Genomic DNA, 27,934 nt, shown 5'->3' with positions numbered 1-27,934 from the left:
GAACTCATTATCACATTTAAGAAACCAGTTTGAGATGATGTGGTGCATTATCCTGCTGGAAGCAGCTATCGGGAGATGGGTACGCAGCGGTCACAAAGAGATGACTTCGACCACACCATCTGAATGTTGCAGCAGAAATCGAGAGTCATCAGAAATGGCATGGTAACATAGTTTTCCAGTCCATACTGTGGCACCTGGTGTGATCTGCTGCTGTACTCCATCTGCATCAAGAATCAACATGGTGTGCCTCCGGACATGCTCTTCTGTATATACCTTGGTGGTAATGAGTAGCTATTTGATTTAATGTTGCCTTCATACCAGCTCAAATCCATTCTGGCCATCTGGCCATTCTCATCTGGCCTCTGGCATTACCAAGGCATTTTTTCTCAGAGAACTGCCATTCACTGGGTATTTTCTCTTTTTTGGATCATTTTCTGTAAACCTTGGAGATAACTGTGTGGGGAAAATCCCATCAGATCATCAGTTTCTGAAATATTCAGTCCAGCCTGTCTGGCACCAACATGCTACATTCAAAGTTACTTCAGTTCTCTCCCATTCTGATGCTCGGTTTGAACTTCAGCAGGTCAACTTAACCAAGTCTACATATCAAAATGTAGTTGTTGTCATGTGATTGGCTGATCAGAAATGGGCAGTGTAACAGGTGTACTTAACAAAGTGGACAATGAGCAAAAATGTATAATGTTAATTTCCAGCCTTGACATAAACTGATAATTATCACATCCAGTAGAAACTGTTTATTTATTTATTCTTCAATCTACAAGCTACAAACGCTGTTCACAAGTTATGTACTGTGTGTTCTTAACTGACCACAGTATGAAGGCTAGAGAGGCAGAAATGTTGCCAAGTTTGATTCTAGAACGCCTCCTCAACTCGGATTTTCCACTCGGGAAGTCGGAGCAGCCCCGGCAACCCTGTGTTAACAATCTAAGATGTGAATGTGAATGTAAACAGTAGTAAAACTGTAAAACTTTTAATCTTTTCTGTCACTGTTGTCTATTTCTGACTCACTAAATAAGCCAGAGCTCTGACCAGGCTCTATCCATGAGTGTGCTGCAGCAGTGTTCTTAGCTAAAAAATCATCATCATCATCGTTTATAGCACTTTAAAAACACACAAGGCTGACCAAAGTGCTGAACAACAGAAACATAATAGATACCATAAGAATAATAAATACGATAAAATAATAAACATAGCGAAAACAATAAAATACAAGTCAGTCAACCACTGTGTCACGGTTTGCGGGGGCAAGCCGTGTGGAATATGTATAGGACCAAAAGGCGGCAGCTCTGGTGCAGGTCAGTGTTTATTAACAACAAAAATGCAAACAACAAAGGCGCTAGGAACATGAAACTGAAACCTAAACTGGGTAAACTAACACACAAACCAGGAATGACGGTGCAGGGAGGTCCGGGGAAATACATGCAGGGAGACCGAGGGGAAACAACACAGACGAACCAGCAACGAGGACACGGTAACACACACTATAAATACACATGCCAGGAATCAGGGGATGGGAAACAGGAGGGGAACACACCTGGAATACATGATAACTGACGAGGCAGGGGAAACGTAAACAGAACACACTGACATAAGACAGAGCCCTTCAAAGTAAAACAGGAAACACATACACGTAATGACACAGACTCAAAGACGCGGACTAAACACAGAGACTTACTACACTAAGGAAATGCACAAGCAGGGAAGACATCAACCAGAGGGAACACCACTAAATGCTAGAAAATACAAAACTATCAAAAGTAAAAGTACATAACCAAAAACACTGGGTCACCGACCCAGGACCCTGACAGTACCCCCCCCCAAAGGCTGGCTCCAGACAGCCCAACAAGAAAAAAAAAAAAAAAAAAAAAAAACAGCCAGAAAAAACAGAAAACAACCCGACCAGGGCGGGCGGCGGGGGCCCAGGAAGGAGGGCCCGAAGCAAAACAAAACCGGAGCACCAGAAGGCCAAAAGACAAAAACAAAAAACGAGCCCAAAACCAAAAGAAACGAAGCACACCAAAACACAGGAAAAAAAAAAAAAACAGTCCAAAACAGAAGAGTCCAGGGGGCCGACAGCACAGGAGTCCAAAACAGTTCAGGGGGCCGGCCAGGGGGCCGACAGCACAGGAGTCCAAAACGGTTCGGGGGGGCCGGCCGTGCGGACGGCAACGGCGGCGACGTGGACACAGTTCGGGAGGCCGGCCGTGCGGAAGGCAGCGGCGGCCACTCAGGCGACGGCGGTCCGGGGGCCGGCCGTGCGGAAGGCAGCGGCGGCGACGTGGATACAGTTCGGGAGGCCGGCCGTGCGGACGGCAGCGGCGGCCCCTCAGGCGACGGCGGTCCGGGGGCCGGCCGTGCGGAAGGCAGCGGCGGCCACTCAGGCGACGGCGGTCCGGGGGCCGGCCGTGCGGAAGGCAGCGGCGGCCACTCAGGCGACGGCGGTCCGGGGGCCGGCCGTGCGGAAGGCAGCGGCGGCCACTCAGGCGACGGCGGTCCGGGGGCCGGCCGTGCGGAAGGCAGCGGCGGCCACTCAGGCGACGGCGGTCAGGGGGCCGGCCGCGCGGAAGGCAGCGGCGGCGCCCAAGCGTCAGGCGCACCGGCCGAGGCTTGGAGGGCACAGGACCAGGCGACGCTGAAGCAGAGGCAGGACCAGGCGTAACAGGAGCACAGGCAGAGGCAGGACCAGGCGTAACAGGAGCACAGGCAGAGGCAGGACCAGGCGTAACAGGAGCACAGGCAGAGGCTGGACCAGGCGTAGCAGAAGCACAGGCGGCGGCGGCTGGACCAGGCGTGGACGAAGACTCTGATGAGGCCGGACCAGACGAGGCAGCTGATGAGGATGCTGGACCAGACGAGGCAGCTGATGAGGATGCTGGACCAGACGAGGCAGCTGATGAGGAGGCTGGACCAGACGAGGCAGCTGATGAGGAGGCTGCGGCAGACGAGGCAGCTGATGAGGAGGCTGCGGCAGACGAGGCAGCTGATGAGGAGGCTGCGGCAGACGAGGCAGCTGATGAGGAGGCTGCGGCAGACGAGGCAGCTGATGAGGAGGCTGCGGCAGACGAGGCAGCTGAAGAGGAGGCTGCGGCAGACGAGGGCTCTGAAGAGGAGGCTGCGGCAGACGAAGGCTCTGAAGAGGAGGCTGCGGCAGACGAAGGCTCTGAAGAGGAGGCTGCGGCAGACGAAGGCTCTGAAGAGGAGGCTGCGGCAGACGAAGGCTCTGAAGAGGAGGCTGCGGCAGACGAAGGCTCTGAAGAGGAGGCTGCGGCAGACGAAGGCTCTGAAGAGGAGGCTGCGGCAGACGAAGGCTCTGAAGAGGAGGCTGCGGCAGACGAAGGCTCTGAAGAGGAGGCTGCGGCAGACGAAGGCTCTGAAGAGGAGGCTGCGGCAGACGAAGGCTCTGAAGAGGAGGCTGCGGCAGACGAAGGCTCTGAAGAGGAGGCTGCGGCAGACGAAGGCTCTGAAGAGGAGGCTGCGGCAGACGAAGGCTCTGAAGAGGAGGCTGCGGCAGACGAAGGCTCTGAAGAGGAGGCTGCGGCAGACGAAGGCTCTGAAGAGGAGGCTGCGGCAGACGAAGGCTCTGAAGAGGAGGCTGCGGCAGACGAAGGCTCTGAAGAGGAGGCTGCGGCAGACGAAGGCTCTGAAGAGGAGGCTGCGGCAGACGAAGGCTCGGAGGCCGGGCCAGGCGAGGTAGCAGAGGCTGAGGCCGGGCCAGGCGAGGTTGCAGAGGCTGAGGCCGGGCCAGGCGATGACGAGGCGGTCGCAGATGGCGGCTGGACAGGCTCCTCGGGCCCTCCAGCTGATGCGGCGTGAGGCTGAACGGGCCCCTCGGACCCTCCAGCGGAGACAGGAGGCTGAACGGGCCCCTCGGACCCTCCAGCGGAGACAGGAGGCTGAACGGGCCCCTCGAACCCTCCAGCGGAGACAGGAGGCTGAACGGGCCCCTCGGACCCTCCAGCGGAGACAGGAGGCTGAACGGGCCCCTCGGACCCTCCAGCCGACGAGGCATGAGGCTGGTGTGGTTCTCCGGAACCACCAGCTGACGAGGAAGGCTGCTGGACGGGCTCCTCGGACCCTTCAGCGGAAACAGGAAACAAAGGCCGGAGCGGTCCCTCGGGTGGCTGCTTAAACTCCAGGGGTCCAGAATCAGCTGAGGACTGGGACCTAGCCTCTGGGGAAGCCCTGGAGCGGCAAACAGTGCCAATGGCGGCTGAACCAGGAAAAGCACCTTGAGGTGAAATTAAACTCTCTCCCTGCACGGAGTGAATGAGTGAAGCCGATGATACTGGGGCCTGCGCTACAGGCGGCACTGGAGCAACTGGGGCCTGCGCTACAGGCGGCACTGGAGCAACTGGGGCCTGCGCTACAGGCGGCACTGGAGCAACTGGGGCCTGCGCTACAGGCGGCACAGGAGACTGAACTGAGGGTGGCACAGGAGACTGAACTGAGGGTGGCACAGGAGACTGAACTGAGGGTGGCACAGGAGACTGAACTGAGGGTGGCACAGGAGACTGAACTGAGGGTGGCACAGGAGACTGAACTGAGGGTGGCACAGGAGACTGAACTGAGGGTGGCACAGGAGACTGAACTGAGGGTGGCACAGGAGACTGAACTGAGGGTGGCACCGGAGACTGAACTGAGGGTGGCACCGGAGACTGAACTGAAGGAAGCACAGGAAACTGAGCTGAGTGTGGCTGCGGGGGAGCTAACTTAGCTGCCGGTAGCTGCACAGGCGATAAGCAGCTCGCGTTGATATCCGCCACACAAAACGCAGCCCCTGAATGAACAGTCATGCAGTCCGAAAATGAAAAACAGTCCTCACTCACCACAGCCGGCGAATTAGCAGTCCGAACGTCCAGCTGTGGGGTGGCGCGCTTACGGCGCGATCGGCGTCTCCTCCCCGCAGACGGCTCCGACGGGCCGGGCAAGATCACATCCGGCGAGTCGGGCAGCGAGGCAGGAGTGGCCGAGAGAAGGTGTGGTGTGAGCCGGAGAAAAGCCTGCATAGTCGGAGGAAGCGAGTTCAATAGCCATGGCAGGCCGGAAAAGAGCCGTTGCAGCCGGTCTTCTGTTGCGCGGCGAAGCTCTTCCGGGGGATGTTCCAGCCATAGGCTGAGAAGGATCTCCACATTGTACGTGATGTCGTCCTGGAGCTCCTCGGACGGATTTACTGCCGCTGGGTCCATGGTGGCTGGTTCGTTCTGTCACGGTTTGCGGGGGCAAGCCGTGTGGAATATGTATAGGACCAAAAGGCGGCAGCTCTGGTGCAGGTCAGTGTTTATTAACAACAAAAATGCAAACAACAAAGGCGCTAGGAACATGAAACTGAAACCTAAACTGGGTAAACTAACACACAAACCAGGAATGACGGTGCAGGGAGGTCCGGGGAAATACATGCAGGGAGACCGAGGGGAAACAACACAGACGAACCAGCAACGAGGACACGGTAACACACACTATAAATACACATGCCAGGAATCAGGGGATGGGAAACAGGAGGGGAACACACCTGGAATACATGATAACTGACGAGGCAGGGGAAACGTAAACAGAACACACTGACATAAGACAGAGCCCTTCAAAGTAAAACAGGAAACACATACACGTAATGACACAGACTCAAAGACGCGGACTAAACACAGAGACTTACTACACTAAGGAAATGCACAAGCAGGGAAGACATCAACCAGAGGGAACACCACTAAATGCTAGAAAATACAAAACTATCAAAAGTAAAAGTACATAACCAAAAACACTGGGTCACCGACCCAGGACCCTGACACACTGAGTCAAAAGCCAGTGAATAAAAATGCGTTTTCAATCTGGATTTAAAAACCAGCACTGATGTCGATTGGCTAATGTGAAGAGGAAGATTATTCCAAAGCTTAGGAGCGACAATAGAGAACGCTCGGTCTCCTCTCAGTTTCAGCCGTGATTTGGAGACTGAGAGCAACAGCTGCTCAGCTGACCGGAGCGAACGAGTGGGGACATAGGGCTTCAGCAAATCAGACAGATAAGCAGGTGCCAGACCATTTAAAGATTTAAAAACCAATAAAAGAACTTTAAAATGAATCCTAAATTCAATTGGAAGCCAGTGCAGGGAGGCCAGGACCGGAGTAATGTGCTCAAATTTCCTTTTACCAGATAAAAACCGTGCCGCAGCATTCTGTACTGGTTGCAGGCGTGTCCGAGTGCCCGGTCCAACCCCTATTAAAAGGGAGTTACAATAATCCAAGCGTGAGGTTATAAAAGCATGGATAACAGTCTCCAAGTCACGCCTTGAAAGAAAAGGTTTAACCTTCGACAGACGCCTGAGTTGATAGAATGACGATTTCACCACCCCATTCACGTGACCATCAAAGGTAAGTGCAGAGTCGATTTTTAACCCAAGATTGGTAATCGAGCTCTTCAGGTGAGGGGTCAGAGCAGCAAGGTCAACATCAGGGATGTCAGAGGAACGATTCCGGCCGAACAGAATTGCTTCCATTTTACGTTCATTAAAATCTAAAAAGTTTTGAGCCATCCATGACTTAACATCACTAAGGCAATCAAGCAGGAGTCTAATTGGGGAGCTATCAGAATGACTGAAAGGAAAATAAAGCTGGCAGTCATCAGCATATAGATGAAATGAAACTTTATGTTTACGAAAGATCGCACCCAGTGGCAGGAGATACAATGAAATCAGTAATGGCCCAAAAATAGATCCCTGTGGTACACCCCATGACAGAGGGGCCACAGAGGACGATGACGAGCCCAACTTAACAGAAAAGCTCCTGTTTGAGAGATATGATTTTATCCACAGGAGTGCCAAGCCAGAAATGCCCACACAGTGCTGTAATCGAGAGATCAGCAGGTCGTGATCCACTGTGTCAAATGCAGCAGTCATATCTAGTAGTATAAGCACTACGTGTTTACCACAGTCTGTCGCTACCAGAATATCGTTCATAACCTTTATGAGAGCTGTCTCTGTGCTATGAAACGGCCTAAAGCCGGACTGAAAAACTTCAAACATTTGAGAGTTGTTTAGATAATCCATCAGCTGAGTGTGAACAATCTTTTCTAAGATCTTACTCAGAAAAGGAAGTTTAGAGATGGGTCTAAAATTTGACATTACTGAAATATCTGAGCCTGGCTTCTTAAGTAAGGGATGAATAACTGCATGCTTAAACTCACTTGGTACTTGACCTGACAAGAGGCTGGTATTGATTATGTTCAGAATATGTGGTCCAACAGTAGGAAACACCTCTTTCAAAAAACGGAGATGAACGACATCATTCGGAGAACCACACGGTTTAGCAGTTAACACAAGCTTCTCTAGTTCAGGTAGAACAATTGGTTGGAAAGCAATAAGCAAATTTAAACAGGGAACATGCACAGCCGGGCCAACAGAAGATAAAGTGGAGGGTCTCAAACTGGCAACCTTATCCACAAAGAAATAAAGAAACCTATTACACATGACCTCAGAAGATTGCAAAAGAACATGATCCTCTGCATTCAGTACAGAATTAATGGTATTATACAGAACACGAGGGTTATGTGAATTAACAGCAATAAGTTGTGAAAAATAGGAGTTTTTGGCGGTCTTTACTGCCCTCTGGTAAGCTTTCCAAAACAAATATTAAGCTGTACATGAATGTTTCTACTTAGCTTAAGTATCAAAACAAATGCTGTATTTCCTCACTTTTTCTAGACAAGCATCAGTCCCAAGTCCCAGCCAGTGCATTCAATCTGATATTGTTTAGATCACCTTTGTGGCACCGAAACAGCTCTGACCTGTTGTGTGGTGTTCGGCACGGTGGCACAGGCGATGGCTTCTAAAGTACCTGTGAGTTTCAAGAATGGCGCCTCCATTGATCTGGCTTGCATCCAGGAGATGCCAAATTGAACTGGGAGGTCTAGAGTCTGGATCAGGGCCTCAGACGTTTCCATCGCCACTGACGAGTGAAGCTCTCACGGGCGGTCTGGTTAGTCTGTAATAATATTGAGGAAAGTGATACATGTCTAAGTAAAATGCAGAAACCTGAGAGAAACCAAGGTTTTCCAGCAAAACATTGGATCGTTCACTTTGTCAGTGGTTTTAATGCTGTGGCGAATCTGTGTATTCATACATTTTTTCATGTTTCACCACGTTGTGCTTTGGTTCTAAAGTCATATCATTACCAGCTGCTAAAAATAAATATAGGAAATTATAGAAATTGCATACACCTTGTGATTTCTGTGCAGATAAGCACTGAGACAGTTTAAGGACATGTTTTGCTTTACAGTGCAAGCCATTTGCCACAGTGATTTCTCAAAGCATCATTTAAGTCTCTCCTCAGTCTTTTCAAATTCTCTGTGCTGTATTGTGTCGTAGCAGAGAAACGACAGCACAGCTCCATTTGCTACTTCAGAGAGAACTACATCAGTCTTCTGTTGATGCCTCCGCAAGGATTAGAACTGAGGGAACAATTTCCCCTAAAGGACCCATGCTGTTTTCCCACAAGGAAGATAATAGATGCAGGCAAAACGTTAGGAATTCTTCATTCCTCCTGCAGACAGCTGTGCTGGTTCCAAACAGCTAGGCAGCCAGTTAGATTGCTTGTAGCCTGGGACAGGTGGTGTGTCTTTTGGCGTTTGACTGCCACATCACTGAAGTGAGGCAGTAAGTGTGCTTTTTTTTTTCCCCCCAAAGAAGGGCAAAGTTCTCAGTCATACTGCTCTGACTTGTGCCTCCCAAAGGACTTCATCCCAAAAACGCTCCATATACTGAAGAGAACCAATTCAGCGTTTTCTTTGGAATTCAGTAATTCCAAAGAAAACAAATATGAAAATAAAGCGTGGATTCAGGAGCCTCTGTTTGCCTTATTGATCGTTATTGTTGTAATTTTTTTTAGTTTTTCAAAGCTTTCCTTTCAAAGATGTAGAAATCGCTTGGGGAACAGAAATGATCAAATTCATTATTTAACATATGTGATTGTATATGTCTTTGGACTGTGGGAGTAAGCCCGACAACCCATGCAAACATGGGGAGAACATGCAAACTCCACACTGAACAGCCAGATGGCGGATTCAAACCCAGGAGCTTCTTGCTGTGAGGCAACACTGCAAACCACCACTCCACTGTGCTGCCGTGCTGCAGTCTTTTAAACAGCAAAAATTTTAAAAAAGTAATTTTGAAGCAAATTTAGCATACTGAATTGGTATTTAAAATTTTCATGACATGTAATGAGCAAACTAACAATTATAATACATGATAAGTATTGAACAAGAGTGATAAAAACTCTTCAATGACAAAAATAAAATGAATAATTCTAAGGACTGGTGCCATGTCCCTCCAGGGCCCTGATCTGGGTCCGTCTTAGCTCAGGTTAAAACAACAGAGACAAAGTAAATCCCCACAACAACTGTGGGCGTTTTTTCTGGATGCCTCGGACACAACCTCTCAGGTGAGAAGGATTAAAGATGTGGAGCGAGAGGAAACCAGTGTCCATGTGCAAGAAGCACCAAATTGCCAAGAGCAAAACTCGGGCCCTGCAAATGAACTCACAGAGTTCAGCTGATGTCAGATTAGCTAAATTTGGTTAATTGTTGCTCTGGCCCCAATCTAACAGCAGCCCAATGTGGTGAGAGATTTAATGACATAAGAAGGAGAGCCAGAAATAGGCTGGCAGTAAATTGTAGGGCAGTTGGGTGTGGGGTGCCTCACAAAAGCATCAGCACTAATGTCCCTACCCTGAGGATTTAGAGGTTAAGTAATGCAATTCATCATGTAAGAAATTCCACAATAGCTACAGTAATCATGTTATATACATACTGGGTAAATATCTGATGTTAAGATTAAGACCACTTGGCAGGTAACAGGATATGCGGTGCTAAAACAACCTAAGAGAGTGAACAAAAACATTTTAGACATCTATCAAAAAACTCAAAAAACCCAAACAAACATAAAAATGACCAAATTTCCCTTTTATATCCAAATCAGAGCAGACACACTGGGCTTTTCTGAGAAGTCAGACAATTAATTAAGCAAAAATTATTTTAAAAATTATTTTCTGTACCTTCTACAAAATGCCTTATGTAGATGAGTTAGAGAAACACCATGAGCAGCTGTCTAACTGTGCAACATACATCCTCTTTTTTGCACAAATCTGTTTCCAAGTTTGTGTTTCTTCTGACCCGATGCAGTTTTTTGCACCATCTTTTCAAGATTCTTATACTCATAACCAAACTGTTTAGGTCAGGGGTGGGCAACTCCGGGCTTCGAGGGCCGGTGTCTTGCAGGTTTTAGATGTCACCCTGGGTCAACACACCTGAATCATATGATTAGTTCATTACCAGGCCTCTGGAGAACTTCAAGACATGTTGAGGAGGCAATTTAGCCATTTAAATCAGCTGTGTTGGATCAAGGACACATCTAAAACCTGCAGGACACAGGCTCTCGAGGCCTGGAGTTGCCCACCCCTGGTTTAGGTGCTAAAACAGAAATAATTTCCTTGTACATAAAACCAATTCTGAAGTACAGTTTTAATAATACTCACGCTTACAAGACATGTTTTAGAGGGATTTAATCTCCAGATGTCGACTTTATTCTCAAAATATAATTTTGATTTTAATATCAAAATTTCAATTTTATTCTCAAAATGACTGATAATATTTTCCTTTTTTTGAGGAAAAAAAAAGCAGTGTTTCTCTATCCTTAACAAAGAGCCCACCAAATTAATGATAACTAAGTGAACATTTTTCTAAAATATAAGCACATATTAATTACACCTGCTGTATTTCAGTGTGCTTTCTCAGCTAATCACTGTCCAGCACCAATAAACAGTGTTATTATTAGACATTACTATTAATGGCAAAGATGTCAACATTTGTTTGTTTTAGACCACTCCGTTTGTTGCCCCACTGAGATACTTTAAGTGCAGTCTTCTTCTTCCAAAGCTTCAGCTGCATTTCAAAGAGAACTGGAACTCAGAGCTGGTTCACTTACCACCAGCAATCTGTGGACATAAAACATCTTAAGTGCAAGTACAAAGCAACTACTCTAACTATATGTTAGTATTTGAAGATTTCTCAGAGTTAGAAAACCCAAATGACTCATGCTAACAAAAAAACAAAACAACAACAAAAAACAAACAGGGATGTAGTTTTAATTTTCTAATATAGTCAGAGCCATGCACATAGCCTGCGAGTTTCTGTCTCTAGTGAGAAAAGAATGGTTGTTCTATTGAACATAGGACAATCATTATCCTATATTAAGAACCCTCACACAAGCTAATTACATAAGAAATGAGAGATGATCTCAAGAGAGAGACTTTAACTGCAAAATGTTAGTCTCGTGGCTTTTTGGTCTCCCTCTGTTCCTCTGTTTTCCTTTTGTCTCTTCTTATGTTTCCCTGCCTGTCTTGTTGTTTCTCTGTGTGAGTCATAGACATGGCATTCCCTTCACCTCCCCAGCATCCATCATCATCTCATCACGAGCACTATAGCTATCACTAGCTACTACATCATTCTGGCTTTCTTGCTGTTGGTAGCTATGTTCGGCCTATTTTCCCTAGTTCACTTACATTAGCACCTCATTTTGTTTTATTTTACTAATTTTTTATTAACAATTTTTGTTCTTCAGTGTTCAGATTACTTTACATGCCACTTTGCTGCCCAGCCACGTTTCACCTTCTCTCCATTTGCCTGGCTGCCCACTCCCAAGTTTCCACTCCTCTGCTTAACCACAGCTTCATTCAAATGCTTGCCGACTCTCACTGTCTGCCACAGCCATCAGCCACCAGTATGTAGCTACAAGCTCTGCCAGGCATGCTGCTCCATTCCCTGATTGCTCCTTCTCTATAGATCTAGGCTGGTTTCAGCTACGGGCAGGAGTTAAGAAAAATCATTTAGTTTTTGCTCACCCAATGAAAAAGTTAGCCCAGAAAATAGCAGTACTGTTGTCATCCTCTGATGGGGTTGGCATCCTACAGCCTGCCCCTAATGTTGCCCACAGCACACGCTTCTTTCTTAACATGATCAGAGGTACAAATACACAGAGGTGCAAAGCTGACCGCTGTGGCTCTCAGAGCGTGCGGAGATGAAGGGGCGTTCACAACCATGCACTCTGAGCAAGGCAACAAGTAAACCACATACGCACACAGGTAGCTCCAGCGTGTTTGGAAAAACAAAGAAAAAGAAAAACAGAGTCCCACCTTCTTTAAAATGTGTAGATGACTCATAATGTTGTTTGTGTTATTTTTATCCCTAACATAAAGTCAGGCTTTCTGTGTAGTTCCAGGTTACCTGTTGCAGCAGCTTTTATGCTGGTAAAATGCGTCGTGATGCTCCCTCTCTCCCACACATTTAACGTAACATCATAAACTGATGTGTTTTGCCACGGTTATGGTTGGGGAAAACAGCCATTACTTTGAATTGCTTCTGAATTTTCTTTTCCTTTTTGCATCTTTTCTAAGTGGCTGCGGGGAAACTGAGAGAGAGCCTGCCACTAGGTGTGCGGGGGCATACACGGTGCTTGTGATATTCTTGCCTTGAATGAGGAGACTAACCATGAAAATAAACTCCTTATCTAATGGGCACTTTTATTTTACCTGTGAGGACATACGTATGTATAGATTTTTAAACTAAAGAGAGAGAGAGAGAGTTTTTTTTGGTGGCAACTACTCTTTACCTGTCTTCATCCTGCACAAGCTTAACATCCTAAAACTGGCCCTGCTATGGATCCATCTCATATTCACCTGCATCCACTCTGTGTACTCATGTGTTCTGCTTTTAGAAAGGCAAATGCAGTGATATTTACAGATATTTACGGTACGTTCAAAGACTCACAGTGTTTGGTAGGTGATGTCCTTCAGGCTTTTATATCTCAATTTTATTCAAGATTTCAGATGCCATTCCTTGTCTACATTGGGAGATCTATTGATGTTAACACATTTTGATTGAATAGTGTAACATCACAGGAGTCCATATGTGAATTGTTGCTGTGAGATACGAATGCTGCACAAGCACCGCAGGGTGGAAGTCAATATTTCTGCAAGGCTATGCTTTTGATTTTGTTTTACACCATGCGGGGAGAGCTACGATATTCCAAGTTTTGAATGTTTGGACAGAGTTTCATCAGATGGACTTATATATGCTTTTGGTATTATTTTCAAATGCTTAATTGATTCTGTGGAAAAATCCGTCAGATGATAAAAAGTCATATCAGAATTTCATTTGTTTCAGGAAGTAGGCTACAGATGCTGATCTTGAACATGGTTCGGCTAAAGAGAAAGTAGAGACATACTGCCATAATGAAGTGGAGTAGAGTGAAAGAGGTTGGAATGACAAGTCTGTCAGATGCCAAAGAAGCCACAGCTATACAGTGGCATGCTCTAACATACAGTAATGCCCTCAAAGAAAAGAAGCGAGGCCTTGTGCCATCGCTGCTTACTCATTAGGAGCCTATAGGGAGTCTCCATTGTTGCTTAGGGGTAATGTGATCTGGTAAACAAAGGTATAGGCTATAAAGCATCTATGTCCTCTCCCCAGGGAAGATGGGTAAGAGAGAAAGAGGGATAAAACAGCCCTGCAGAGAACTGAAGAATGTGTTTTAATACTTGAAAGTCAAACTGAACATCAGCGATAGACAATCAGATCTGACCATCAGCAATCCATCTTGCAGATTTCGCCTGCAGTGGAAAGGTTGCTATATAGCAGTGCATAGTATAGGTGCTGTCTATGGTTTATATTTATCACTCAGTGCTTGCTTATGTAGTATTTGCAAGCACATGGCATGCATTTTTATGACTGTTCTGATTAATGTTATGCTATTCTGGCATTTTACAGAAACATCAACACACCGTCTGCTGAGTTAAAGGCATGATATGGGAGAAAATGTGCTGTATGGAAATGTGTGTGCAAGTACAAGCGTGCCGTCATGACTGCACAGTAGACATTAATTACAAGAGACTTCAAAAGATTTTAAAAAAGACTGTGGCAGTGTCCTCTAGTGGCCAAAGCTATTATGACCAGAGAAATGGAGCAATAACAGAGTTCACCTAGCTGTAAGAGGAGGGGTTCTAAAAGTTTTGATGACTGAGTGCTGCTTTCAAAAGTCAGAGTGTGATTGATGGCACAACACAAACGTTTAGTTAGTGTGTGTAATGTCTCGATTCAGCAGATGGTATAGTACATCTTTAGTATATATGAGATGATTTTTGTTCTGATTTAAGGAATCGTTAAACTTGATTAGACATTTCACTTTTTCATACCCTTGAAATTTATCAGTCTAGAGGTGAGGTGGAGGCAGATGATCTGTTGTGGCGATCCCTACAGGGAACAGGAGAGGAAGAAGTTTAGTCTGCCTGGAGTTAAAAGAGTAGTATGAAATGAACTGTGTACACAGGTACAATAGATCAGTCTATCAATGTCACCTGCACATGGCACACAGAGTACAGCCAGCAGGCTATGGCTGCACTTTGAGAACCCCGTCTGACGACCCACAGAGTTTGTGCAAGGTCTGGGTTGATGGGTAGGTCAACAATTCGGTGGATTTTAACACAGGAATCTGTTGGCTGTTTTAACTGTTGCTGTCTTCTGTTTCAAATAGTTTCAAAGGTCAGAATTTCTTTTGATCGCCACTGCTCTGTAACCTTTACCAAGTGATTCATTCTTCTAACAATTATGGAAAAGATTCATGGTGTTCCAGCAGGCTCGATAAAGTTGTTTTTGTTTCCAAACCAAACCGTGTAACTAAGCGACATTAAATTTCTAGACTTGCTTAAAATGAACAAATGTATAGTCAAAAGAGTTGTTTCAATTAAATGTATGTGAGACTAAACTGAAGAAAGCCATGCCAAGTTGACACCATGTCAGAGTTATTTTTCACATAAAAAGCCTCTTAAAACAGCACAATTTCTAGTGCTTGAAAACTTTGAAAATACACAAATATGCATGCCTATGGATGACACGAGCTAAAGACTGCTCTTTGTGTAATTAACTCAGATTTAATGAGACTAGCAGCGCACAATGTTTTAATCCCCACATGACCTATAGCTATACAACTGCAGAGAAACACAAAGGAGTGTTTGTGATCACACAGACACTCGTGATAAGGCATTCATTTAGGAATCTTGTGACATAAACACGGCTGTAGTTGAATTTAGTTTTCTCATAGAAATATGAACATTTGAGTTGATGTCTGTAAAAAAAATGTTTCACAAAAAGTATCATCAGGCTTTTTTTCATCACTCTAAAACCCATTATCTCTTTTTTTAGGTTTTATAGCATAAATACGGGTAAATGTGAACACGTGGACAATGCTTGTTTGCATTTGCAACCATTGTCCATTAACCTGGGATGTCACCACTTTCTCAATGATAGGATTGATATGCTAATTATGCGCAGGGCTCTAATTAATAAGAAAGTCTAAAAATCAAAGGAAGAACTAACAGAAGATAATTCAGAGTCATGTGCCACTGCTAAAACACCCATCATTCCATTAACAAAAGTGTTTATGAGGGGGATGATAATTACTTGACCAATTAAGTTAATTAGCAAAATAGGTGTGGTGCAAGAGTGTCAGTGTGCTGTGTGCAGCTGCTCATGATACTGGTACAACGTGCAAAAGAATGGCTCCGCACAACCAGGAAATTCTTGTTACTGTTCAAGTCAAGGCTTTAATGTTTAATTAATGCCCTTATGCTCCAGCCTGCTTAATGCCTTCACCACTAAACTGGCAAATGCTAATTCATGAAAATATTACCCTGAGGCGAAAATATGCACAAACATACGAAAAGGAAAAAGTGCTGCAGAGAAATGATTCACAAAGCAAACTGGGTGTGGAATCCCAGTCTGATTTAGCTTTCTTTAATTTTCTTTGACTGAGAAACAATTGTCATTCATGGCAAAGGCTTTTCATTTCCATTTATACAAACCTCTGTTTGATTTATGGCCGTTGGTTTATCTTCTGCCTGCAAATAGCAAAGCACTCCATGGTTGCAAGCCTGTTATTCAGTGTGTTGGGATGCTAGAGCTGAGCCAGTCTACAGTCACGTGGAAAGAAAGAAAGAGTTACATAAAATTAGGTTGAATTATTGATATAACTTCCAGGTCAAAACTAAATTAATATATTGTATGCCATATACAATGAAGTCCATAGATTTTTTTCAGTCAAAGTTTTTTAGTTTTGCTGCCATACACCACCTCAGTGGAATTTAAATAAAAATAATTAAGATCTGATCGAAGTCCAAACTTTAGTTTTAGTTCAAATTTAACAAAAAATGTAAGTTAGAGACTGATGTAAACATTTATTGCCCCATTTTTAATAAATTACTTTTGTTTGACAAACAAATCATCAAAAACAAAACTGACTCTTATATTTAAATATAAGAGTTGTTTTTTAATATTTGGATGCAAAACCTTCAGTCAATGACATCAGCAACTGCTGCCAGGCCTCTACTGCAGCCACCTTGAGTTGCTGCTTGTTTGTGGGTCTCTCTGCCTCTAGTTTTGTCTTCAGTGACTGAAAAGCTGCTCTGTTGGACTGAGATCAGGTGACTGACTTGGCCATTGAAGAATATCCCATTTCTTTGGCTTGGACTGTTTTTCACTGTGCTTTGGGTCATTATCCATTTGTACTGTGAAGTGCTATCCAACAAGTTTTGCAGCATTTGGCTGAATCTAAGCAGAGATATAGCCCTGTACACTTTAGATTTACTCCTGCTACTTCTATCAGCAGTCACATCATCAATAAACACTAGTGACCCAGTTCCACTGGCAGTTATACATGCCCATGCCATAATATTTCTTCCTCTGTGTTTGACAGATGATGTGGTGGGCTTCAGATCGTGAGCTGTTCCTTTCATTCTCCATGCTTTTCTCTTTCCATCACCTTAGTACAAGTTAATCTTGGTTTTAAAGATTTTTTTTCCCCCAGAACTGTGGGGACTCTTTATACATGTTTACTTACAAATTCTAATCTGACCTTCGTGTTCTTGAGGTGGTTTGTGCCTCATTTTTTATATATAAATTCAGCCATCATCCACTTTATCTGTCTTCTGTAAAGTACTTCTTTCAGGCCTAAGTGTTGCTCAACTGATCACTCCATTCATTTCTTTTTAGATTCAGATTGTTTATTAAACTCTTCTTATTTTTTTCTTATCCCTCTTTCAATTCCTTCAATTAAAGGTGAAAATCTGCTTGTCAGTTTACTTATACTGTATGGGAATAAGATTACTTAATTATTTGCTAGTTGAAGGGATACATTTAATTTAAAACAACTATGAAATGCAAAAACAAATCTAATGAATTACCTTTCATTAAAACTAGCACAGTTTTGCTGGCTATTCTCAGCAAAGGCTGAAACATATTGAAACACAAAAAGGCAATAGAGGCCCAGCACAGTCATTCTACTTAAGGTAATAAATGTATCGGGTTTTCTGCCCTCCAGCCACTTTTCCTAATCTGGACTTGGAGGGTCATATCCATTTGTCAGCCTAAAACAGGCAAATGGAGTTTCATTTGTGGTGCTCAGAGTAACTCTAGCTGTTTGTCTCTAAAGAAACAATATCTGAGTATTGGTGCGTTTACTCAAAACAATGGTTAATGATAAGTTTTTATCTTTTCAAGAGCTTAATAAAATTTAGCGTGAATAAAAACTAACTGGATTGACTCTTCATCATCTGAAATACAAGTACAACCATGTAATAAACTACAAATTTGGGTGATCGTACATTTATATACAACATAACACAACTTCATACAATATAAACATTTTAAAATTGCATACTCTGCATATATTACACTGTGACAGTGTTGCAACTATTTGCACTTTAAATTCTGACTACACCTACACATAAGCTGCACTTGTTTTCGGGCGATCGTGGTTTAAGAGTTGGGAGTTCGTATTGTAATCAGAAGGTTGCCGGTTCGAGCCCCGGCTCCGACAGTCTCGGTTGTTGTGTCCTTGGGCAAGACACTTCACCCGTTGCCTACTAGTGGTGGTCAGAGGGTGTCCGGCAGCCTCGCCTCTGTCTGTGCGCCCCAGGGCAGCTGTGGCTACAATGTAGCTTGCCATCACTAGTGTGTGAATAACTGAATGTAGTGTAAAGCGCTTTGGGGTCCTTAGGGACTAAGTAAAGCGCTATACAAATACAGGCCAAACTTACAGACTGATACCTGTTAACTTAAAGATCATAATCATCAACTTTTAAAATGCTTAAAGAATCATGTGAATGCAAAGCAGCTTAACATGCATGGATCTACGCAACAGACGGAGATTCTTTAATCGGTTGGTGAATATTTGCTAGCAGTCGCTGAGTGAAATTGGTTACAAACAAATATCTGATGTTTCACTAAAGCCATCTTGCAATTGCATTGGTCACTTTGGTCACCAACTTGCCTGCAAACTTTTGCCAAGTACTCGGCGAGCAGCTGTGAAATAAAATCCAGAAACAAAGAAACCAGTAACCGATTTTCAACGTGTGTCAGCAGGAACATAAGCAGCACTTGCCTACACATTTTCTTTACATCTGTGTTGTTGACGTCTGAGATGGATGGGGTTAACCTGAATGGATGAGTAAAGCTGTGTTAGGGTACCTGGGTCGTTGACCCAGTGTTTTCAGTTTTGTACCTTTATTTGTGTTCTCATCTTGGTTTATTGCTGTGACGGTTTTGGTTTCTCTTTTGCATTTCTATTTTTCCTTGGTTTGTGATTTTGTATTTCTTAAGTTTGGGTTTCCATACTCTGTTCTGTGTCCAGTCAGTGTCTGGGTCTGCCCTGGTCCTACGTCTCTGTTCCCTCTGTTGCTTGTGAGTCTGTGTCTGGAAGTTCAGTCTGTGTTTCCTGTTTTACTTTGAAGGTCCGTGTCTCATGTTAATGTGTCTGGTTTTGCTTCCTTTGTCTCATCAGCCCTGATTTGCCTCAGCTGTGTTTCCCTCCTTTCTCCCATTATGCTTAGTTTATGTTTTCCAGTTTAGTTAGTTTTTGAGTTTACGTTGCCTCCGAGAGTCTGCACTTTTAGGTCCATCATTCCTCCACTTCTTCCTGCACACAACCTTTACATGACAAGCTGAGGTGAATGAAAAAGCAAAAAGCACTCATCAAGCAAGGATGAGTGCTAATTAGCTAATGCTGGGTACTTACCTACCATCAATCCATGGATAAGGTAATACAAAACATTTTTTAAAGTGTGCATAGAAAAATGACTTGAATGAAGGACTAACAAGCTGAGTGTCTGTGAAGAAAGATGGTCTGTGTGTAATACAACTACGCTTGAGATTCAGAAGAAAGCTCTGTAAGCATTATTTCAAAATAATTGAAATAATGCTTACTATTACCCAATTTTCTAATTAACTGAGAATTCCAAGCACTGTTTTATTTTATCCACTCGTGATGCAAACTCAGGACTTATGTGCGATGTTATATTTTATTCTATAAAAATCTGCACACTCAATGTATTCAAAGAATTTACTAACTTCAGACAACTTGTAAAGTTGTGTTTATAAGCTTTTAGCAGCGGTGTTCCCAGGACAAAATTACTACCTCTTATATTGCTTATTTTCACTTATTTCCCAATGATAGTCCTCTCTAAACAGTCTTAGTCCAACATATTTTAGCTGCACTCATCAACACAGCAGTTCCCAAACTTGCAGAAGGAGTGAATACTCTCTAGTTCGATGTTCAGTTCAAGCGGATCAAGAATGAAGATGAGATAGAGACTTAGGAAAATCAATTGCACTGTGAAAAAGAAAGCAATCTGTCAGACCACATAACTACAGCACAGTGATTTTAACACATCCAGTCAGGCAGAGCATGTCTGAAGAGCAGCTTCGCTTGCTTTGCCATAGAACTGCACTGGTCTATCAGGTAATCTCTCCATCACAGAGCTTCTCCAAACAAGAGTTTCTGTCTGGCCCTCTTGCTTGAGCATGTGTCTGCTTTTTATTTCAAGTCCAAATCCTTTGGAATCAATGCAACACACACTCAGTGAGACAGACGTCATTAAACTAGTTGTTAGTCAAATGAAATCTGATTTATAACTGCACGGATAGCTGCAGTACCTTACAGTGATTAAAAATGACAAATCAGAATTTTAATATTGGCTTCTGCCATGAAGACTGACTTTAGTTTTCTGTTATTTTTGAATACGCTGCCAGCAATATGACATGTTTTTAACTGTGCTCCTCTATTGAACAACAAATTGGTAATATTACAGCGACACTGGACATCATAGTTTGACAAAACCCAGTATCTGTCATGCCATGTTGGCACATAAGTGAACATGGCATGACTAACTTGGGCATCTGTGAAGGCATGATTACTGTTGAATGAGTTTTGGTGGAAAGGCTTTGCTTATTTCAGTAAGACAATGTTTTGTTTTTTGTTTTTTATAGGTTGGTTTATTTGGTTTGTTTTATGTAAATCTTTTTAGGTTATAAGCCATGCATACATAAATAAATACAGAGACACAGGAAGCCCATAGAAGCATGATGATATCAACCGTTAATGGGTCACCTTTTGTGAATAAGTTCTTGATGATAAATGTCACCAGAATTCAAACTGTGTGCAGTGTTTGCCTTCGAAACAAACCTTGCAACTCTTGAAACATGTTGGTTGAAGCAGTAAGCATCAACCTTTACTTTTTCCATGTTTCACTACCACTTGGCAAGCAGTTGACGAGTGTTTGCAGACAAGTAGGCATCTTCCAATTACATTACAGCCTGTGTGACTGGGGCCAAGGATGGAAGGTAAACTTCACCATTATCTCTGAGGTAGAAGCTGGAAGATTAAATGAAGCTGGAATGTAAGCTTCATTTAATCTTAGGTGCATGTGCATAACTGCTGTGATGCAATTTTGCAAAAGAATGAGCTTTTCTAGGGAGCAAAGGGGTCTGTTTTTCTTATTCTCTCAGCAAATAGAGTCAGGACATAGACAGAGAGCAGTGAAAGCACCAAAAGCCCGTGGTTCAGTGTTTTGCATTATTAGTTCATTTAAAATTGATTAATTTTAACTTGATGACAAATAAAATCCTGCCATGTTTTGATAGAAAATAACACTAAATGTAATGCCATTAATTTAATTGATATGTAAAATAATTGTGGGTTGTTTTTTTTATTATTATATTGAGCATCAACAATGTAGTACAAAGACATACATAGAGCAAGGCCACAATGCTCCTTTTTATATATTTACCCCACCCCAAGAACATATTGGACACCGATCCAGAGAGGGGAAAATTAAAAATGGTTTTAATTTTCTCTAAATGTTTTAGCAATGTATCCCAAACAGCAAAGAATCTCTCCTTCGACCCCTTGACAGCGTACTTTATCTTTTCCAACTCTATAAATTGTGTCAGGTCACTAAACCATAAAGCCGCTTTGGATGGCTTTTTTGACTTCCAATGCAACAATATCCTTCTGCGTGCAAGCAGTGTAGTGAAAGCGATTATGTTTTTATGACTCTTCCTTAATGTTCTATGTCCTCTTTCTGTGACACCAAATATACCCATAGCTGCATTGGGTTGAAGCTCAACATTCAATACTTCAGACAATGTTTTGAAAATTGTTGACCAGTAGGCTTTTAAAGTTGGACATGACCAAAACATGTGTGTTAAATCTGCAGAGGGATTTCTACATGTCTCACAGCTTGCATCTATGTTTGGAAATATTTTGGCCAGTCTTGCCTTGGAGTAATGAATGCGGTGTAGAATCTTGAACTGTATGATTTTTAATTTGACACAAAGTGCTGTTGTTTACTCTTAAAAGAAAAAAAAAATGTTTTAATACATTTATTTTTAAGGGAATCTAAAGCTACTTTCTTTCTGCCCTCTAGCGTTTCCCCCCATAGCTTGGCCATTTGTGTGTTGACTGTGAAATAAAAAGTAGCCCATGTTTCCTACTGCTGTCAAAAAACAAAAGGCAGTACAAAATATACCAAATGCAAATGCTTCATCCTGCCAAATAGTGACATTTCAGCAGCCATTGTGTGAATAATGTGGTGATGTCACTGACTGTACCCGCTATAGACACTTAATGCACAGATGCTTCCAAAGCAGAGCAGCAACGGGTTCAGTGTTTCACTGCAGTCAAATTGAGAGCATGACATTACTGCCACCAGTTGGACACTGCAGAAAATGGTCAGTCAATAATTAAACCGAACTCAGTCAGATGTAACTTTGCGCCGTCACTTCATAAAAAGAAACTGTCAGACATTAAGGAAAGGTCTTGATATGTAGGGCAGGACAGTCATTTTGATCCTAAATGCAATACACAGCTTCCTACTTTTTCATCCTTTAAAATTAAAACCCAAAGTGATTTATGGCTTAGTATAAAAACTCTCATACGGGTCCACCTTTATCCACTTACCTGATCTTTGTGCCTAATTTTATTCCATATCCAGCATTAGCAGCCTTTGCATGACTAACTCCCCTAATTACTGCTACTGTCATTTTTCTCAGGTTCACCACTTCTTAGCTGAGTAACAGTGCAGCCCACTGATCCCACGTTACCACTTCTGTCCATGTTGCTTATACATCAGTGTGCATGTATATGCAAACAAAAGTGACAAATATCAAATGAGTTGTATATCAATGATGGTAGTCCACTGAAGCTTCTTTTACAGGTCACCTGTAAGGTAGATGGCTTCCAGTTCCTTGTATTTATTTTTATTTTTAAAACACAGACTAGAAATCTCTTCGATCTTGAGTGGCACACCAGTATTTGACTCTGTCCTGTTTTTTGCACTCTGCTTCTGCTGCCTTATTCCTGATCAAACCCGATATCCAAGGAGATTGAAAGAAAAGGCAGTCTTTACCTTTGCTATCTGTCAACTTAATCCCCAAGGAACATAGCTTCATTTTCTCTCAACACTGTTTTGTTAGCCACCCTTAACTTCTTCCCCCAAGCGCTCTCGGTGTTTCATCACTCCTAATCATTAAAAGTTTCTCAAATCCTTTCCCCTCTTTCAAATCCTTTCCCCTTGTGGAAGAGGTATCCTTCCATCTTTCTTATCCAACAATGAGATTATTTGCCATATTTTCTTTTCAAATAAAGGAGCACCTCGATCCTAGTCAAGCGCTACCTACAAAGCTCGAAGGGGATCACACAGACTGTAGTGTTTTCGCATCTTCCTCTTTATTCAGAGACCATAAGTCAAAAAGCCTCTATAAAACTCCAAACAGCACTTTGGATATGATAAGTGGTGAAAACATTTCTCAAACTGTTGATGGCAACAATAAAGCTCCAAGAATCAAATGACAAATCAGGTCCAGCTAAGGCAACTATCTGGGGAAAAAAAGTAAACGTATTTCTTTTAAAGTTTGTCAACTTTTTGGCAATTGAATAAAATGCATGTATAAATTGTACCCACAAACAATGTCAGTTATTTCAGGGCACTTTACACAGTAAGGTACACACAGTTTTAGGAATAATCTTAGCTGAAATAAACTATGGTTTAATGTATTCTGAATATCACATTTTTTTGACACAATCAAGCTGATCATCTCCTTCTGTGAGCTCTGTGGCTCCACTGTGAAACGACATACTTGCCTCTTTCCTGAAACAACTTCATTAGTTACACCTTCTTAGCACTGGGCCAGACCCTCTCTTATCTCAATTTTCCTTGGCATAGACTCAGCAAGGTGCTAGAAACATCCTAAAGAGATTTTAGTCCATCTTGACACGATGTCATCGCAAAGATGCTGCAGATTCATCGACTCTGTAGCAGCAATTGTAGATGATGGACATGATCAACAGCAATACTCAGGTAGTCCTGCACTCTTACATTACAGATGATACACGGTAGGATGGATTCATACTTTTCACATTGTTTACACTAAATTCTGATCCTGCTATCTGAATGTCAGGGCAAAAATCTAGATTCAGCACAGGCAGAGTTTTACTAATCTTCTATTCTTTTTTTTCTTTTTTTTTGTTTTGGTAAGCCTCAGTTTTCTGTTCTTAGCCGACGGGAGCGGCACCCATTGTGTTCTTCAGCTGTAGGTCATCTGCTTCATCATTTGACATGTTGTGCCTACAGAGATGCTCTTTTTCTTACCGTGGTTGAGTTGCTGTTGCCATGCTATCGGCTCGAAGCAGTCTGGGGATTCATATCTGACCTCTGGCAAAGCATCTTTACCCAGAGAACTGCCGCACACTGGATATATTCTCTTTTTAACACCAATCTCTGTAAACCCTAGAGATGGTTGTGTGGGAAAATTCCAGTACATCGGCACTTTCTTCGACCAGTTCATCTGCTACTAACAACCATGCTGCATTTAAAGTCCCTCAAATCACCTTTCTTTCCAATTCTGGTGCTTGGTTGCCAGCATGTGATTGGCTGATTACATATTTGCATAAAAGAGCAGTTGAACAGATGTCTGTGTAATCAGTGCTTCCCTCGCAGATGTTGTTAAGGTAGCCGGTTTGTGTGTCTGGGAGTTCTGAATTTAAAATTGTGTTAATTTTATTCTGTAACAGACTTTACGGTTCCACATTGCAGTGTCATGATCAGTTCTGTGGTTAGCTGTGTGCAGACCTAAATGCTGAACACAAGAGACGGCAGTTCAGGCACCAGAACATGAGGTGAGCGTGTCTGTAGGCAACACTTTATTCACACAATTCTTTTTCAATTTAAATGAAATGAACCATGATTTCTTTTTTTCCCCTGTTTTTTTTTTTTTTTTTAAATTGCACTGGTCTTACTGAGTATTCGAGCTGTTCTGATGAGATGACTTTCCTCACAGACGTCCTCCTGGGGATTCTGTACATTTAAGTACATTTATAGAGCCACTTTCAAGTCCATTAGTCTGCCGAATACATCTGAAATATAAACGCAGTAGGTTGTGTAGCGGTTCTTGACTTTCTTCTGCAGACAAATAAAAGTCATCCATGAAGGAGAAACACTTCACCACAGATATTTTACTTTGAAAAAGACACAGAAAACATTCGAGTTGTGTACTACTCGCAATTCAAAAGCTGAACTACATTTTTTGGAGCTGTGTGACCCTTTAAATAGCACCCATAAATTTTGATACTGGCATATGTTCAAACCTTTCTAGGTGCGACGTTTCATCATAATGAGTCACCGAAAAGTCCATTTAAAGTGCCAATCAAATTACATCACACATACCTTTGTGAAGCTGCATGAGATGATGCAAATAAACAACGTCCACGTTCTATTTCTGTCAGTCATCTGTCTCCCTTTGCTTCACACTGATCAGAAGCTTTCACGATAAGCTCTTGATTTTTTTTTTCCCTCCCTTTTCCGCTTTCAGACAAGCAGCAACAGCAGCATCAGTTGTTGAGTCTCGCAGCATCTGCTCAGCTTTCCACCGCCAAATTTCTCACTTGAATATGAGAAAACATAACGTGGGGTTTCAGCCATGGTCCAGCCTGTGATCTGTGACAGGGCTCATAAGTCGCTTAAGCATCTCTCCTCTCTAAAGCAAGTTCAGCATAGAGCAGAGGGTGTCGTAGCTCAGGGATGGGACTTTGAAGAAAGAATGAAACACGCTCGTTTAAGACTCGAAACCCTCTTGGGGATCTTCCACCATTTACTCTTAGTGCAGAGAGTGAAACCTAAATGCTGTCATTTGCATATATTTCTTATGGAGAGCAGAGAGAAAAGTGAGAAACACTTCGGGGAGTATTTTAAATTAGGAATGTGTTTATTTCCAGGACTGGGCTGTTTAGCATTAAACGAAATCCAATCTCTGTTTAGACAGCAGCAAATTAGGCACAATTAATTTTTTTTTGTAGTCCTGGGTATTGGGATTAGTCCAAGCTGTTTATATCCATCCCTGTTCACTGATGCTCTGAAGTATTCCAGAAAAAAAAAAGGACGTTGCGATGTTCATGTGCGCTATAACAGATTTAGCGTATGGTGGCGGGGGATTAAAGATGTTCAGCATGGCTAGGCCCAAGAAATGATGAGAAGTTCTTCGTCAAAATGTCTCGCGCACATCCAGAGTTCATTATCTCATTGAGGCACTTTCTTCAGGAAGCACTGCGGTGTTTTCAAACCAGCACGCTGCTGTTTCCTTCATTATTTCCCTCCTACCTGTAAGAAAGACGCTCCAGCTTGCTCCTGCTCTCCGGCAGTTGTTAACTTTTATTCTCACACATACAGAATCAGCATCAATTATTTAAAGTGAAGTAGAAAGGTGGTTGGCGCAGGAGCACTTTTGCTGGCTGGGCACTTCTTTTAGCATGATCAAAAAGTTTCTTTCTTACTTAGTGTTGTACAAGGAATAGATGTTTGGTACAGTAATTGCCAGTATTATGCATGCAAGGGTATAAGTGCAGTTATACCATGGCAAGTGTCATTTTTATATAAATAATATACTTTTGTATAATATACTTTTGAGTTGTCAGACTTTGTCATCTCCACAGAAATTCATCCTTTCTGCCATGAACTCATAGTGCATCTTTAATTTAATAAAACTATTTCTAGTGAAAAATTGTTTTTTGTTCCCCACTTAAAGCAGAATAACTCCCTGCATAATTAGCAGTACAGCATTGCTTTTGAAAAACACTTACTATCAGGGTTTGCTATGTATTTTTGCATAGAGAAACCGTGTTGTTTTTTTTTTTTTTTCTCCCAGACATACACCTGTCTTTGGAAATTGTTTATACCCTCTCAATCCACAGAAGCGGGATCACTCACTCTGCATAATACACACATCTCACAAGGAGCTCTTAAACCTACGTTCACCTCCGAAGCACTGAAGATGGTAAGCGCCGCATGGCTTTAAGTATAGCTCGGATTGGATACGTTCTTCATGACATTTCTGTTCTTATCTATTAATCACCCCAACAGATTATAGATGCTGTTGCTTGAAAAGTTCTTTGCATATTTTGGAACAGGTTGGATTTTTCGGCACATGCAAACACACTTCATCAGCAGCTTGGGGAGCTGATCATAATTCTAAACTTGACCTAGTTATAGAGGAAATGTTTATTATCTAGAGATCTGTTCTTTATAACATAAACACGTTGCACAACCTGTTTTGTTATTTATTATATCGCAAGAGAATGAAAAATGAAGCTAAACACACTCTTTCACTTATGCAGTGATAATATACATACTGTTCTATGAAAACGTGTTTGGTTCCTTCCTTATTTCTTAGTTTTTGCATGTTTGTCACACTTAAATGTTTTAGATCATCACATTTTAAGTGCGCTTGAACTGATGGCTGGACGTTCTCCTTTGGGATTATCAAGTAAAGAGCAGAATTCGTGGTTCCCTCAGTTATGGTATGTTGTCCAGGTTCTGAGGCAACAAAGCAACAAAGACCACTTTTGGTATGATGCTCTGTTTATGACATGCTGTGTTAGTTTTTTCCAGATGTCGGAAGCAAACCTTCAAAAAAGTCCAGCTTTTGTCTCATCTGTCCACAGAATATTTTCCCAAAAGTCTTGGGGGTAATTAAGATGTCTTTAGCACATGTGAGACGAATCTCTGTGTTCTTTTTGGTCAGCAGTGGTTTTCCCTTTAGAACTCTTCCATCCATGTCGTTTTTCCCGCTATCTAAAGAACTTGGGCAAGTGAGGCCTGCAGTTCTTTAGATGTTGTTCTGGGTTCTTTTGTTAGCTCCTGAATAAGTCATCGATGCGCTCTTGAAGTAATTTTGGTAGGTCAGCCAATCCTGGGAATGATCACTGCTATTCCAGGTTTTCTCCATTTGTGGATAAAGTATCTGTGTTTCACTGAAGGCCCAAAGCCTAACACTTTCCAGACTGATAGAGGTCAGTGACTTTGTTTCTCAGCATTGTCTTTAGATTGTAGTATGATGTGTTGCTTTTTGAGATCTTTTAGGCTCCTTCACTTTGTCAGACACGTTCTGTTTAAGTTAAGTCAGGCCTGGGTGTGGCTGCTGTAATTTTATTCCAAAAAATTGTTTAATCACAGTTAATTATTTAACAATAGGAGGACTTAACTTTTTCACATAG

This window comes from Aulonocara sp. 'chitande type north' Nkhata Bay, linkage group LG10 (genome assembly GCF_057382095.1).
Source record: "Aulonocara sp. 'chitande type north' Nkhata Bay isolate Kocher_YH1m ecotype deep benthic linkage group LG10, A_spYH_male_GT1.1, whole genome shotgun sequence".
NCBI lineage: Eukaryota > Metazoa > Chordata > Actinopteri > Cichliformes > Cichlidae > Aulonocara > Aulonocara sp. 'chitande type north' Nkhata Bay.
Note: the sequence above shows the minus strand (reverse complement) of the source record.